Source organism: Centruroides sculpturatus, unplaced genomic scaffold (assembly GCF_000671375.1).
Source record: "Centruroides sculpturatus isolate CEXI.00-Female unplaced genomic scaffold, Cexi_2.0 scaffold4, whole genome shotgun sequence".
In the NCBI taxonomy this organism is placed as follows: domain Eukaryota; kingdom Metazoa; phylum Arthropoda; class Arachnida; order Scorpiones; family Buthidae; genus Centruroides; species Centruroides sculpturatus.
This window is the reverse complement of record NW_019384444.1, coordinates 1,078,444-1,095,130: the sequence shown is the minus strand read 5'-3', so window position 1 is coordinate 1,095,130 and position 16,687 is coordinate 1,078,444. Positions and strand designations below refer to the sequence as shown.

Sequence of the window (16,687 nt, the reverse complement as noted above, 5' to 3'; positions counted from 1 at the left end):
ACGCACCGGGTGGATAAGCCTCTTAGCTTAGATAGCAGTGTCAAATACAATATATATAATCTTTGTTTTCGCTCCCATCACGTAAACTTAGATTACTGGTTACTTTTACACTTGGACTGTAGCTAATGGGCTCAGTGCTGGCTAGTAAAGAGCGTCACAATTTTTTCAGCTTATCTCTATCTCCCCTCAATGATTTATTCATGGCTACAGAACTGAGGACACATGAAAGAAGGAAACAAAGAAGAACTTTTGATGTAATGCTTTCGCGACTTGTTAAATCAAGAAATATAAACTGCAATTCGTCGCCATTTATCTTCTGTTTCAATTGGGATCAACAAAATGTTTCTTTATTCTTTGCAAATTCTCTTATTTTTTTAGAATAATCGAATGTTAATTATTAATATAAAATCGTAAAATTCTTCGTAATTTGTTAAATATGAGATAGTTTCAATTTCTTATTATAAAGTAAGGCGAGGATCTATATTCCTTTACTTGGTTCAAAGAAATAAATGTGAGATACTGTATCATATTCAATGTTTCAATAAGTAGTCTAAGAGTAGGGATTGAAGGATAAAAAAGGAAATATTATTTTCAAAGAATTGTGAAAATGGCAAAGCATTATTGAAATTATATGTTTTATTTAATTTGAAATTAAAAATCAATTATTTCGAAGAAAGGGTGGAAGAATTATGAAGAATGAAGAAATTGCTGATCCAAGTTGGAACAGAAGATGAGTGATGATGAAGTACGAGAGTTTATCTACCAATTTATATATATTACAAGAATTAGCAATACTCCAATCCTTCATTATTGATCAAACTAACGAAAAGAATATTAATATGAAATTTAAGAATAACTTATTATGTATTGAAATTAATTATTCTCAATACAAAAAACTTAAAAATATAATAATACCGTATTATATATATATATATATATAATACGGTAATATATTATATNAATCAAACAACTTTTCTGTAATGAAATTCGTGCCTAACAAAATTAATTAAAATAAAACGAAATATATATATAATATATATATATATAATATAATATAATATAAAATATATATATATATTTAAATTTAGATTAAAATTAAACGATCGATCAATTTGTTTTGACGACGACGTCACGCATATTTAGAATATTAATTATAATAAATATTGACGTAATTTTCATCAGAAAAGAAAATTATATTATATTTTAATAAAATTTGTTCATAATATTTGCTCATAAAACGATAAAGTTTTGAAATGTCACCATTGTAAAGCGACTTTTAATTGGTTGGAATTCAAAATAATCTTTAATATAAAATTGTTTCTTAGAATCAAAACATGTTGCATAATACTTGCTCAATCGGTGATCTTTTACTCTTTGCAACAAAATCTTTATTACTTATCAAATGTGGATTTCTGACGTCATAAATACTCAGTTGTGCAGAAAATCCCTTTGCAAAAATTATGTGTTTGAATTATAGAAACGCCATTTTAAATCTTTGAACAAAAATGCCATTCAAACTTGAAAAAATTGGAGTGAAACGTCCATGGAGATGTGTTATATAATAATTGATTCGTGTTTTGAAGCTGTAAATAATTTTTTATGTTGAAAATTACTTGGCGTTACTTGACGATAAAGGTAAGCTTAATTGAGTTTATGATTAATTTGGTATTTAAAGTGAGTTTACATAATAAATCATTGAGTTACGATTATAAATATTCTATGGTAATCCGAAATCATTAGATGAATTAAAAAGTATATAATTTCTAATTAAGAAAAAAATTCTTTAGTATGTTTAGAACAAAATGCTTGTTCTAAACATACTAAACAAATTTTTAAGAGTTTTAATTTATAGAAAATAAATGGTTTCTATAATTATAGTCAATTTAATTAAGTTGCTAGATCTGTAATCCTGTGTTTAATCATTCGTTTCTTTCAAAAGAAAATGCTTTTTCTCTTCATTTATGTACTGTAATAAATATTGAAAATATTACTGAAATGATAATAGAAATGTTTAAGATTTATACATTAAATTACTAAATTCAATTTTCGAATTTGAATAGTGTTTTATAGTGAATGATAACATTGATTGAATATTCTTCTAAATATACAAAAAACATTTTAAAATATATTATAATTTTACAGGAAGATTTGTATGTAAATGAGCTTTTTTTTAAGGTTTTAGGCTCTTTTCTACTCTACTAAAGGGGCATTTGTAAATGGGCTAAACCTTACTATGTGTGGTAAAGTTTCTACAGAATATAAATACTCCATAAAATGCTTCCAAAAAAATAAATATTCCTATGAATAAATTTATTTTTGAACATGTCTACAATCTAATATAAATTTGAAATATGTGAAATATAAAAGAAAAACTACATATTAAGACAATGTAATTTTGTTAATTTAATACATTTTGAAACTCTTCAAATATATGTTATATGTAACATAAAGTGTATATTTTAATAATAATTTGTTAAGTAAATTTTTACATCTAAATGTAATAATTCTAGAAAATATTCCTATATTCTTTACGAACCATAACTTATTATTTAAAATATGATCGCAGTCAGTAGACATAAAGCTCAACGATAACTTCTATCGTTGATCTTTAATTATGTTTCGTAATATATAACTTATTTCGATCGATTTAAATATAATTTTATTTTAAATAAATGTAAAAATTTTAACAATTTAAATCTAAAAATTGAAGCTATGCCATTAGGACAGAGAAAGTGTATTTGAATAGGTCTATTATCCTGAAAGTAGCTGGAAGAGATGTTAGTTAAATAGATTTGTTTTTTTTTCCTTTGCCAACTTTGTATTTATTCTCAATACGGGTTTTAAAAATCTTGTAAAATTACAATGATAATGTATCATATTTTATAGAAAAATAAAAATGTTATATGAAGATAAAAATATACAATAAATCTATCGTAAGACACTTCTTATCTTATTATAGCTTTGAAAGTCATGACTTTAGGCTAATAATAAATTTATTTCAAAATAATTTATGATTATTTTCATTTTTTATTGTTAATATAATCTTTAGATTATTGCTTTCCTCTGGATTAGTTTATATTTATTCATTTTTAGTATACAGTTCTCTTCTTAATATTCAAACTATTTTTTAACATTACAATAAGTATAATTTCAGTAAGTATAACTTTAGTTGTAAAATATAACATGCTTTAATGTTTAAATTTCAGGAAAGAAAAAGTTTCACTTGTCTGATGTCTACTTTTTTAATTGAATAACATATACTTAATTTTCGTTTATATAGTTATTTTATGGAAAGATTTTTAGACGTTTCCTTTATTAAATTTTTTAACATAAAATATTGGTAAGTTTATCTGATCGATATTCCTTATGGACCGTATTATTTAAGATATGATCGCAGTTAAACAATATTTAATTGATTATATTAAACATTTTAACTAAAGAATAATTAATCAAAATAATTAAAAATAATTTTAAAAAACTATTTTATTTATCTAAAACAGGAATATATTTAAAATAATGTATTAAAAATTGTTTTAATAAATATAATTTTATAAATCATTTTTTTTAGAAATAACAATTATACTTTCGATACTGTTTTATCTTACCTTTTTATTTCTATATATAGGCTATATTCTATATATGTACTGTACAGTACATTTTATATATAATTTATTTTTTCAAGTTACTTCACTAAACATTTATTATTATACGCATTATTTAACAAAACAAACTTCATCCTAAATTTCGAATTTAAACCAGAAAAGGAATTAACTAGAGAAAGGTATTGCGGTGAAGTCTCAAACTAGGAACATTGGGTGCAGTCAACTTTAGATAAGGACCATGACCTTCTTGCAATAGACCTACCCTTTCCAACGAATATTTCTCTGAGGAATTTATTCGAAAAATTAATGACCTGTCATTTATTTGCATTTCGTTCGTTATGTTCATGTAAGATAAAGATTTTCTAAATCAGAATTTGAAAAAAATCTTTGTTATTCAAAATTTGTCATCTATACAAACAGCACAACGATTTTAGTTTAATTATAATTTTATTTGAAGTTACACGATGAAGTTTATATCATTTATTTTATGTTTTCTTTTTTTTATAGTTGCTTTTTTCTTCTTAATTATGAACATCTTCGATTAAATAGAAAGGTAGAAACATTTTAATGAACGTTTTAAGGTCGAATAATGTTAGTATCGTTTTTACTATTCGTATATACAAGTCAAATTCGTATTATTTAATGACGTTTCGTTGCGATTATTGAACTGTAAATGCGTACGATTCTTAAAACTAACTTTAAATATATTTATTTCGTAAAGTTTTCAGTAATTTTGAAATACTAAAGACGTGTTTAGCATTTTATTTAAATAATTCAACCTTTTATGTATTGGAAGCTATAAGCTATACTTTCCAAAAAAGGAATTAGAATATTTGCCATAAAAGTTATATTTGGAGTTATATATTTGCCATAAAAGGAGTTAGAATTGAGATTTCTTCAGGTTCTTACTGTAAGTCAGATACGCCTTAAGGATGACACATAACACAATCTTTCAATAAAAATCTAAATATTTTTTATACGTAGATATACTTTACAAATATAGTTTATAAGATATACTTTAATTTATATAATATTACTATTTATAAATGATGTACCGTTCTCTTTTATTAGTTAAATTCGTTAGCTTTAAACTTCTGATTTTTGAGAAGCAAAAAAATGGGAAAGTACAGATGTACTTGGGTAAGTTTTAATCATTTTCATTCAGATCTGATAAAAGAGCTTTAACGAGGTCCTTCCGGAATAGCGTTTTATTGAAACCCATTCTTTTCGGTCTTTAATTATTTGAGTAATGATAGCTTGGTAAATAAATCTCCCTTAATTTGTTACCATTTAAAATATTTTCGACATTTTTTGAAGAATCCAAGGTCATTACATATAAAAATAGAATTATAAGAAAAGGCGGTCATTGATCCGAAGGGGGCCCATCTCGCGTTCAAAGAAAGTCCAGACACCACCTGGACGGCCTTGATCAGTCGTTCACACGATGGCTGTCCTTGTGGATGAAATGGAAAATTTTTTCTAACGTATTTCGTCCGAGGTCAACGCCTTCTTACATAATTTCCTCCTTATTCCATTGAAATAAATTCGTAAAATAAACGCATTGCTATTGAAAACGAGTACTTTAATATTAGCATAATCGTTTTGGGAATTAAAAACTGAAGAACATTATTCACGTTAAATGCCAAACTTCTAAGCGCCTTTTAGCTTATCTAATGCAAATGTCATACATCAATTAATAAGACGGTTTTGAAAAATCGAGCTTACTTTGATTCAGGGAAAGGATAAAAAAAGGTCATTCCATCTTCTAGTAGAGAAAGTTCAATGGTGTAAAAAAGGTCAAAAAACTACTCTCGGGAAAGTGGATGACCTTGAATGTAGGCCTTATAATCCACCTTGACGTAAAACTGCGGTTTCTCCTACCGACGTCTGAGAAATACAGGTGTGGAGGGCATTGGACTGAACTATGCATAATCAAATATCTCGCGCGTAAAAGTTTATTCTAGAGAACGTCCACTACACTTTCGACTAAATGAAAATTTTTATTAAGGAAATAGAAAGTTTTCAATATTCCATTCTTATCTCTATCGTAGTATCATTTTTATTTAATTGCGTCTGAAAAATACATCAACAGTATATCATTAAACGGTATTTCTTAAAAAATTATCATGTTATTCGCTTCTTTTCTTCTCGCCAGTCCATCAGGCGTTACAGATTTTATTTCTTATTCATTAAGATTAGAAATATGTTTCAACTGAAATTCTAAATAAAATCTGAATTATTTTTTGTTCATTTTTACCAAAATATTCCTTCTATGATTAAATTCTCTCGTAATGATATAGTTAAATGACACGCTCTTAATTTTTCAATTTTAAAATCGTGCCATTCTCAAACATAATTAATATATAATTAGTAATTATGTAACTATCATACAATTCGTACACCAATCAAATACAACAAACCGTACAACAGATTAATAGTGGAAATTGTCTACATATAAAAGTAACTATTTAATTTTTTTTATGGTATTTTTGAAACCGTGCCAGTAATTTTTAATCCAAACACAAAATATCTATCGTATTTATACAGACACTTCAACTGAATAAAATTTAATTCTGTGATTTGCCAAGTGTCTGTATAAATACGATAAATATTTTGTGTTTGGATTATTTAATTTTTTTATATTTAAAAATGTATTTAGCATAAATTGAAAAAATTATAAAAATCAAATTATAATTAAGTAATTTTTTTCCTTTACAAATTATCATTTAGACCTTTGAATTGTTCAAACGTCTAATGCAAATTTTATACAAATAAGCATTTTTTTTCGAGACCTGCAAATAAACCATAAAGCTTTTATTAATTATATTTATCATTACTGTTTGATGAACAGATATTGTTAAATTGCTGTGTATTTGTTATAAGATATTTTTTAAAAATTTAGTTATATTAATATAAGTAGATTTGTATCAGATATTTTGTATTAAGAAAATAATTTATTTACTAGCAGAAAAAGTTTCTCTACTTAAAAAATAATATAAAATCTTCAGCATAATTAATTGGCATGACTAAAATTCGAGATTTGTTCCCGTACTTTCTAATCACGCAACGATTGTTACAAGATAACAAATATCTAAATTTTATTGTTCTCTATTATAATTTATGATCGTGTATGATGAAGCGTTATTGTATATTATCATGATATCCAAAGCATTTTCTCCATGGGAGAGCCATTTATTAAGTATTGTATTGTATATATTCTTACTTTTTACTGTTAATTATGTTAAAATATATTTTTAATTTATGTTTGGTAGGCTCTGCTGGGACTAGATCTATTTGTCTTTTGAATTGTTACAAATGAATATAATTATACTTTGTTTAAAATCGTTTTGTAACGCAACTTTAAGTTAGTTTAATATAATATTCATCTTATGCTGTATGAAAACTTTCATTTAGCATAAAATGTGATCTCCTAATGATTTAACTTTCTATGGGAGTTAAAAACAATGAGTATATATTATTTTTACTATACTGTATGGCTGTCAGAAGAGTGGAATTGTATTATAATTTATTACATAATTCAGTAGACAAGTCCAATAAAATAAAAGAAAATGGCTAAAGAAATCATAACTAATGTTTCTTTATTAGTTAGCTCGATTTTGCGAGGACAACGAACCTTTATTCCACACTTTGGAATAGTAAATGAGGCGTTAATTATTTATCTGATTTCTTTTTTAATGGCGGTGTGATCGTATTAATACGTCACAATAAATTTCATCCACAAAGATATAGAACATTCAAATTATAGTCATGTAAAGTGGAGGAACTTCTTTCTACTTGGCCTTCAGGCAAGGGTTGGACCACTCTAACGTACATAGGAAGACGTGGGCCCGTAAAATGGCTTTCCAAGTAGTTTTTATGAATACGATAGAGGAAATAGCTCGTTAAACAGATAATTAGTTTCCAAAGTTATCAAGAAACGTAATTAGGATTAATATACCGGTAATAGAAATTAAATAGTAAAAATTAAATTACTGAAATTAATGTATTTAATTACATCGTAAGTTCAGTTTAAATGCACTTTATAACTAAAGTCTTTGTAAAGTTAGATTAATCTAATTAACTACGTAGAATACACTTTTTTAAGCCAAAGTTTGAATCCAATTGATACTTAATGAATGTATTCTTGCTTTTTTAAACAACATTTCAGGCTACTTCATTAATGTAAAACGTAGAAAATATTTTAGAATTAAGCATTTTTTAATTATCCAATAAAATGGTATTCTATTTATGTCTATATTTAAATAATTAATTGGATTATTTAATTAAAATTGAACTGGATGTAATTAATGTTATTATTCAAAGCCCACAATGTTTGTAAAATTGATAATCTTTAGGGATTTACATATAAATAAATCCCTAAAATTTATTGATTTTTATTTTTTAAAATTAGTTTTAAAAACTATTACTAAATATAAAATAATTTCAATATATTTTCTCTTAAAGATTATAATAAAATATAACGTTAATATTGAATTTTCCGACAATTCCAACACGAAATTAACGGTTTTTCGATAGGAAAAAGAAAGAATTTCTATTAATACTGTTTTATAGACTATATTTTGTTATGGAACAAATATATTAAAAAATTTTAATGTATTTGTAATATCATATTTAAAAGGGTCTTTCGTTTCTGGGTATGAAATAGATGCGATTGGAAGGTGTGTCGGGATTCGATCGATGGGTGTTCTTTCCGAATCCCAAGTGTGGATTTCTACTTCATCTCATTAGAGACTAGGAAGGCTGGTAAGACTGGATTAGGTGGAGCTACGCTACGCCTTTATCTGCCATTCGAGCATTCAAATAATTGGGCGGAGTCAGACACGCATCTCGGCAATGTTGGAAATGTTCCAATGAATGACCGTCATTCGAAATAAAGGAAATTTGCCAACATTCTTTAAAGACTTTTTTCATTGTATAAATATAAAATCCCGCTTGTAAATTATTCATTTATTCATAGCCACAAAGAAAACTTTTATAAAAACTCGTACCAAGTAAATGTTTAAATTTCTTTATGACGGAATTTTTGTTTATTAATTAATATAATTCGACTGAAGTTTAAAAATTAATTTTCCTGTAAATGTTATTTTAAATTTCAATAAGTTTTATTCGTAAAAGTTGGGTTGAGTTTCATTAATTCTATTAATATTCTTTGCAAATTTTTTGATTCCATCCTTTCCCAAAATTCATTGAATTGCTTCCAAATAAGATTCGCTTCTTTTAACCGTCGTCAAAAACGAATTAAAAATTAAAGTAAACCGAAATATTCTTAGAAGTGAAATGTTTAAATGTTCTGAAACCCGAAACAGTTTAGTTTAAAAAATATTTTTTGTATATTATCATCTGATTGGTAAATATCAGTGAACAGAACGATATCAATATCATAAAGAGTGGCATTTTCTAAATGTATTTGGTGATATTTTTATAATTTTTAATAACATTTTTGGTTTAAATACTCCAAATAATATTAATTAATGGCAGAGATTTGTGAATCACGTCAGCAGCTTCTTACTATTAGCCTATTTTAACATTTTCTATCACTTAACTTAACCTTACTAGTATTTATATTGTTGAATAAAACATATTAAAATTTGAATAAATAATTAATAAATTAATTACATTAAATTATTTATAATTACATAAAGAAAATATTGAAATATATAATCCAAAATACTTGGTGCAACCGTACTGATATGTTCTAATTCGATTTATCAACCGATATCCAGTTGTGAACCATTATCTAGTTAATGTGTAACGAACTTTAGACTATTATTTAAAAGCTTTTTTACTGGAAAAAAAATAAATTCTTATTCTGATTTCGATACCATTCAGAAAAGCCACACACGTTTTCGCAACTCATTTTTTTACTGTGTTCAACCATTTCCCCTTTGAATATTTTAACAGAAATTTTTCGTATTGATCATGCTCTAGGATTTGTAATTTAAACTATGCCATTATCTTTCGTAGGATCTACGATAGGATTTGCCCATGGGAAGGAGTTGGAGATGGCGTCCAAACCAACGGTAGCCCATTATTGATTACCTATACCCCAGTGCAATCGCATTTAGTTATTTCGTAGAAGAGACGAAATACATTTTGGTGCAATGTTTGTGTCTACATCCTGTATAATTCTATCAACTTTAGATTTTTCGATAATGCCAGGTTAGAATTCAAGGACTCATTACTCTGAAAGAGTTTAATGTTTTTGCATTTATTTATTTATTTATTTAATTTCCGATTTGCAAACTTAAAGGAAATGACTCAATTAGATTCGAAACTTAATATCTGAAGTGACGTCAAACAGATAATAACTTATTGCGTTCTATGAACAATTTCAAATTTTATAAAAAAAATATCAATAATTAAAATTGATATGTAGGAAATTCTTTAGCATATAATATTTCGCTTTGGTGTGTAAATTTACATTGAAAGAAATCAATGTTCGAGAGTCGAACAGTGCAGTTTTTATAATGAAATAAAAATAAAAATAAAATTGAAATTTCAAGGTTTTTCGGTGACGATAAAAGGTAGGTCATAGATCAATGAAGACTGGCGTGGCAACATTTGTTACAGATGCAGAGTTTGAATTTTGAATAAAAGAGGTGATTGTTTAATATAGGTTAATCATAAAATAGATTTCGATCACACAGGATAGTATTTATGATACTCGCTTATAGTTCGGATCATAGAGAATGTCAAGGTTTTGGAACTTCGCCAGTTAGGCGAGTGAATGACTTGATCCAAGGACGGTTGTGATTTCTGTAATAACGTCGATAACGGACATTGGATGATCGTGAATGAGAAATGGGGGTCACAATAAAATTAAAAGAAGAATATTGCTATACATTTATATACACGTGTATCGATTTTAGGAAATTCTGTACTTAATATGCCTTATTTGGCACATGCGTGACGAAAAAGTCGTGATTTTAATGTAATGAGAAGTTGCGTTTCTTAAAAAAGAAAAAAAGATTACCAGTTTTTATGTTCTGTGTAAAATCTGTGGTGAACACAGAATAAAATTACTCACTCGTAAGAAATCATTTAGCCCTATCATAAAGTAGATTGCTCAAGCGTACTTTAAATATAATTAAATTGCGACATGCGAGTCATCTAAAGGAAATTCTTATTAAAAATTATCAAAATTTATTTTTGGAATATTTCACTAGAGAAAATTTATGTTTATTTCATAAGAACCTTTTAAAATAAAATTTTGTTCATTACGTCCAGTCTCTACATACATTTTTACATTTGAAATACAGAATTGTGAATTAAGTAAGGAGCACACCCATTCAATTTTTAACGCTGAATCACAGTCAAAGTCAACGTCATCAAAAATTGTTCCAGTTTTACTATTCTATTCCATGTTGACTATTCAACAATACTATCGTTCAGCAGATATCTGAAAACATTACGGTGAAAATATAAGAAAATAACAGCCTTAATTATATAAAAATTTAATATTTTAATACGTTAAAGAATTAGAAGAGTAATTTAAAAATCAAATTCATTTTTTAAAACCAAACGTCACTTTTGTGATGTGAATAATTTTACTATTACATTACAAAGATATCCATGAAAATATTTTAAAGGTCTTAAAATAATTATGTGACCAAATAAATATTTATTGCTAAAAATAAAAATGTCTAAAACCATCGGTTAAAGTGTGAAGAAAATAGAAAGTAGCAGCGATGAGGGTATAACTAATTTGATGAAAACTAAAATGACGTTAATGATACTAAACTATTGTCTCTAACAGTCAACAACAGAATTTAAACAATAGTCAAAAATATTTGAGGACATTCCAATTTTCAAACGAGTTTAAAGTTGGAATGTTCTCAAATATTTTTGAAAACATTGGCTACCTGTCAGCGAAGTAAACCTCCAAATCAAAATATTTTAAACATTTTATTAGATAAAGTCATTTTTAAACAATTTTCTGGAAAATTTTAATTAGATAAAATTTATAATCAGTTTATTCACCCTTTTGAAAATTACGATAATCTTAAAAATACACATTTATCTTTGATTTCTACCTTCTCCATTTATAACTACAGTATTTGTTTTCTATCTTCTTTTGTGTACGTTGTTGGGCTTTGATTGTAGTATTAATATTGTGTAATAATCCAAATATTTAATATTTTAACATTAATTAAAAGACTAAACGTGTAATGTATGAGGTGTATTAATTAAAACTTTTTAATTGAAGAAAGGTTTGTTTTTTTTTTAGATAAAGCTTTAGAAAAATTCTATTTTACTATATTATGATGTAATGTTTATAAAATTTAAAGGGAGTTAACATGAGTAAAGTGAATGAAAAGATGTATTCCCACGTATCTTTTAGTAAAATTAGAAAGCACATTTTCCATCTGTCATCAGTTCAGAGTTGCATGAACACACCAGACCTTGGCCAAGTTTCGTGACCGACCTTGATCTACTGTTTTGTTAATTTTCCTTTATCAATTCTTACTGTTAATTACGTTTTCAAATTTATCTGATTTAAGCGCATGTCACATTAAAAACAGTTAAAGAATATTCACTAAAAAAGCTGTGAAAATGCTTTTAAGTAAGCCGGTTAAACCTAATAAATAAGTAAAAGTCCATCGAGAAACTTTCTATTTCGATTAAAATTTATAATTTTTAAATATTTCTTCATAAACTTTTGACGATAAAACTGTTTAATTTGAAGATGTTCATAATTATTGGCTTATTAATTAGCCGCTTTCGCGTGGAATCCAGTGTTATATTTCCATTGTTTTTAAACAAATTTAACAGAATTAATGCGAAGTTAAGATGATGATAGCGATTTAGGTCAAGTTCATACATTCCGTAACCAGCGATAAAAAAAGTTTTCAATTTTAAATAGATAAAAAAATATATACATACAAGAATTCAATGAATTTAAGTAAATAAAGCTACACATTTTGACTTTTTAATAATTAAATATAAAATAAACTATAATTAAAATATTTGCTGAATTTCAAAATTGAATATGCATTAGAACGTAAACACTTTTGTTTACGCTTTACTATTACATTAAATCTGCTTACATTCGCGTCATTTGTAACTCCTTGTAACGTAGTTAAGTTTAAGTAGTTGAATTTTAAAGATTTCTTGATGAGAAGTTCGTAACTTGCATCTAACTGTTAGTAAGTATTACTATATTAAAGTTTTCTATTAATTAATTAAAATGCATAACGGTGATAAATAATAATAAATATTTTTTGTTTTGCCCTATTGTTTGCCCTATAAATAAGCCCTATTCTTTGGTAAATGTTTTCTACATTTCCTGTTTGAAAAATCTTGGTAACTGTTAAAAAAAAAAAAAAATGCTAAATAAGTTAAAATTTTGAATAAAATGTAATTTCAGAAGCTAATAGTTACCTAATCTATTATTTATTACTTGAAGGGATAAAAATAATACGATGCCAATCTTACTTTCGTAATTTTAAAATATTTTGATTTCATGGTTTGATAAAGACTATAAATTAAAATAATATTCTACAGCATAAAATTCTATTGTTGGAAGAATATACGTGCCATCAGATAATTGTAATTTATAGATTTTATCGAGCTTTAAATCACTCCCCCAAAATCCTAAAAGTAAATTCATTTGATTTATTTTTTAGGTTATTATAATATGATTTGTCAAATCGTACATCCTATATATTTATGGATTAATTAATCTTATATTATAATGGTATTATAATTCTAGATATAAATTATGTAAGTGTAGTAATCTTGTTATTATCTTCAACTTAAACGCCAATAAAATATTGATTTTGAATCGGATGATATCTCTTTAAAATGGGATGGTGTCGGATGATATGGGATGATGCTTGTAATTTTTATCTTTACTCATTTTCTCTGATAAATATCAATATAATAATTATAAAATCGTAATTTTCTTATAATTTATATATTGTTTTATTTTATGATAGATTTCATAAGAGATATTTACTCTCACTGTTTTAATCAGTTAAACTCTGTTATTATTTTTAAATAGTTACTACTTTGTAAATTATATTTGATATATTCTACTTTCGTTTTAAATTACGGAACAGGATCGACCGAAATTCGTGTTTATATTATATTAATTTAAATATTATTTGTTGCAATATTAATATTTTTATAATAGACTTACGTTAATTAAAGTTAAATTTTCTGCATCGTTACTATAAAATCAAAGTAAATATATGAGCATGATTTTTACTTTTAACCTATTTGTTTTGAAATAAGTTTTTTTTCCAATTTTGAAACTTTTCTTCTATTTCTAAAATAGTTTTATATTAGATGTCAATCTTTTACATAGTTGTTTCGAAAGGTAGCCTATATCATAAAATAGGCTATTTCGAAAGTATCAGGAAAAAATTGCTCTTTAAAATGATTTTTAAAAACTTTAATACTTAATTCGATTTACTATATTATTATTTTCTTCTATTGGACGTAATTAATTATTACAATAGGAATTATTCTAGTAGTCTATCTGATACAGAGCTTTCGAGAGGGATATTGGGGGATTTTTCCCGAGTAAAATCACTACAGGCCCCAATTCTTCTCCGAGCCCAGGAAAATTGGGGCCTGAAGTTATTCCTACTTCTATGAATTAGTGTTATTTTTACTAAAAAACTTAAATACTTTAAGTCTGCTTTTTGTAAATAAAGCTTAATTCTATGTATTTCATTTGTTCAAAACAAGGCAAAAGGGGCCCGCTACGGGATAAAAAAGACCCGCTTTATCCCCGGGCCTCTATTCAAGCTTTCGACGGACTTGGCTACATCTTCATTAATAGAATACTAAATAAATTTACAATGAAAAAATTTTTCTTTAATTTAAAATTCTCTTTTCCAAAATAATCGCCCATTCTTGAATAATATCTGCAACAAAGATTCTTTAATTGAAAATAAATTGAAATAAATATAAAAAGTGTTTTATAGAAGTGAAAAAAGATTGTGGGCGTTTAGCTGAATAAGAAACGATAGGAAGAGAAATCCATCCGTCATATTGACCTTGCTAACTTCCTATTATTAGACGTATATAGTTAATTCATCAATTTTTTTTCTCTACAGTTATGATGCGAATTATTTATGATATTCTACACTGCTATAATGTAAACTTTTTTAAATTTTAATCGCATTAAATTATTAAAAATTTAAGTAAATTATAAATATTTTAGCATAATTCATAAATCAGTTATTATAGTAAAATTTAAACAGATATAATATGAAACGAGTAACAGCGAAAAATATAAAAGAATACACTTAACACTTCTAGATTTATAATATTCTAATGTATATAAGTTAAATCTAATGGAATTTTAAAAATTTTATTCTTTAAATTTTATTTAATAAAAAAGGGAAGACGTGGTGTTTTCATAATGGCAATTGTTAAATTTCCATTAAATTATCATGAAACAGCTTTTAAATAAATTGAGGATAAAGTCCGTTCTTATAATGTCAATACAATTATTCTAGTTAAAAATTTTGTTTTTTATACTAAAGTACAATGTAATAAAGCAATATTATTTCTAATAAATACTAATGGAGAAGAGACAAAAGTTGACTATGAATAATTCTAAGTTGAAGCTGTCTGTTTAAATTATTAAAATATAAACAGATTTACATAACAAGTAATATTTATATAATCGATAATAATATAAAAAATTAACTATTATTTTATTTGTAAACAAAATGAATTGAAATATTAAAAGACAAGAAAAATAAATGTGTTACTAACATGTAAAGTATATTTATTTGATTATGAAATCTCTATTATATCTGATTAATTTTTCATTAACGATGTTTATAAAATTTGACACAAATATACACAATTAAAGTCTTAGAGTTAAGGTGAAATCTTCCATTGATTGATATTTATCTCGTGTTTATTTCCTATCTACAATATAGGCCTAAAACTTTTCCATCATTAGAGGTTTAAAGTGAGAAAAAATAAAGGTAATTTGAAAAATAACAAATTTATAGATTTTTTAATATATATTTAGATGATAATATTTACAAGTTAATAAAATCTCTTCGATCAATATCGCTATAAATAATGTTTTTAAGTCAATCTTAAAAATGTTGAAATAATATTTTTGAAAGTTTGGTTATTTTTCTCTGTGCTGGATTTGTTGTATCCAATAAAATTCGTTCAACGTTTCGCGTGTTATAGATAATAGATCAAAGATGATAGGTAAAGAGCTTTTTTTTTTTTAATACTAATATAATAAACAGATGCGATAATGAATAATTGCTGAAACAACTCGAGCATCTACGTCACTCCATCCTTGACTCTTCTACGCTATTTATTTTCATCAATTAGCAGTTTATTTCGATTTAAATCCAATATAAACGAAGTCAAACTGGTACCGGGAGCGTAGCCAATCGCTATTCGTATTATTTAAGATCAATCACCTATTAGTAAAATAAAGATTGTTTTTCTAATTTGCCCGAGTTTCTTTATTATAACCTTGAACTTTTGGAATCGGAAAAGCACGTAGTTTTTTCTAAATTTGTAAGAAATTTATATCTGTATATTTCAACACAGTTTCCCTTTTTATTTAGAAATAACTATGTCCAAATATTTCTACTTTTCTGAAAAATTTGATTTATTACATCACAGTCTTCTTGATTAAAGTTTTTACATNAGGAAAAAGAAAGAATTTCTATTAATACTGTTTTATAGACTATATTTTGTTATGGAACAAATATATTAAAAAATTTTAATGTATTTGTAATATCATATTTAAAAGGGTCTTTCGTTTCTGGGTATGAAATAGATGCGATTGGAAGGTGTGTCGGGATTCGATCGATGGGTGTTCTTTCCGAATCCCAAGTGTGGATTTCTACTTCATCTCATTAGAGACTAGGAAGGCTGGTAAGACTGGATTAGGTGGAGCTACGCTACGCCTTTATCTGCCATTCGAGCATTCAAATAATTGGGCGGAGTCAGACACGCATCTCGGCAATGTTGGAAATGTTCCAATGAATGACCGTCATTCGAAATAAAGGAAATTTGCCAACATTCTTTAAAGACTTTTTTCATTGTATAAATATAAAATCCCGCTT

At 25.9% G+C, this 16,687-nt stretch overlaps 1 long non-coding RNA gene across 1 annotated transcript; it reads left to right on the top strand.

The window, feature by feature from the left end:
- Window positions 1–1,372: 1,372 nt before the first annotated feature.
- LOC111620274 lies at window positions 1,373–10,590 on the top strand. Its single transcript, XR_002755892.1, has 2 exons — window positions 1,373–1,635; window positions 9,588–10,590. It is a non-coding gene; the product is annotated as an uncharacterized LOC111620274 (long non-coding RNA).
- The last annotated feature ends 6,097 nt before the right edge of the window (window positions 10,591–16,687 follow it).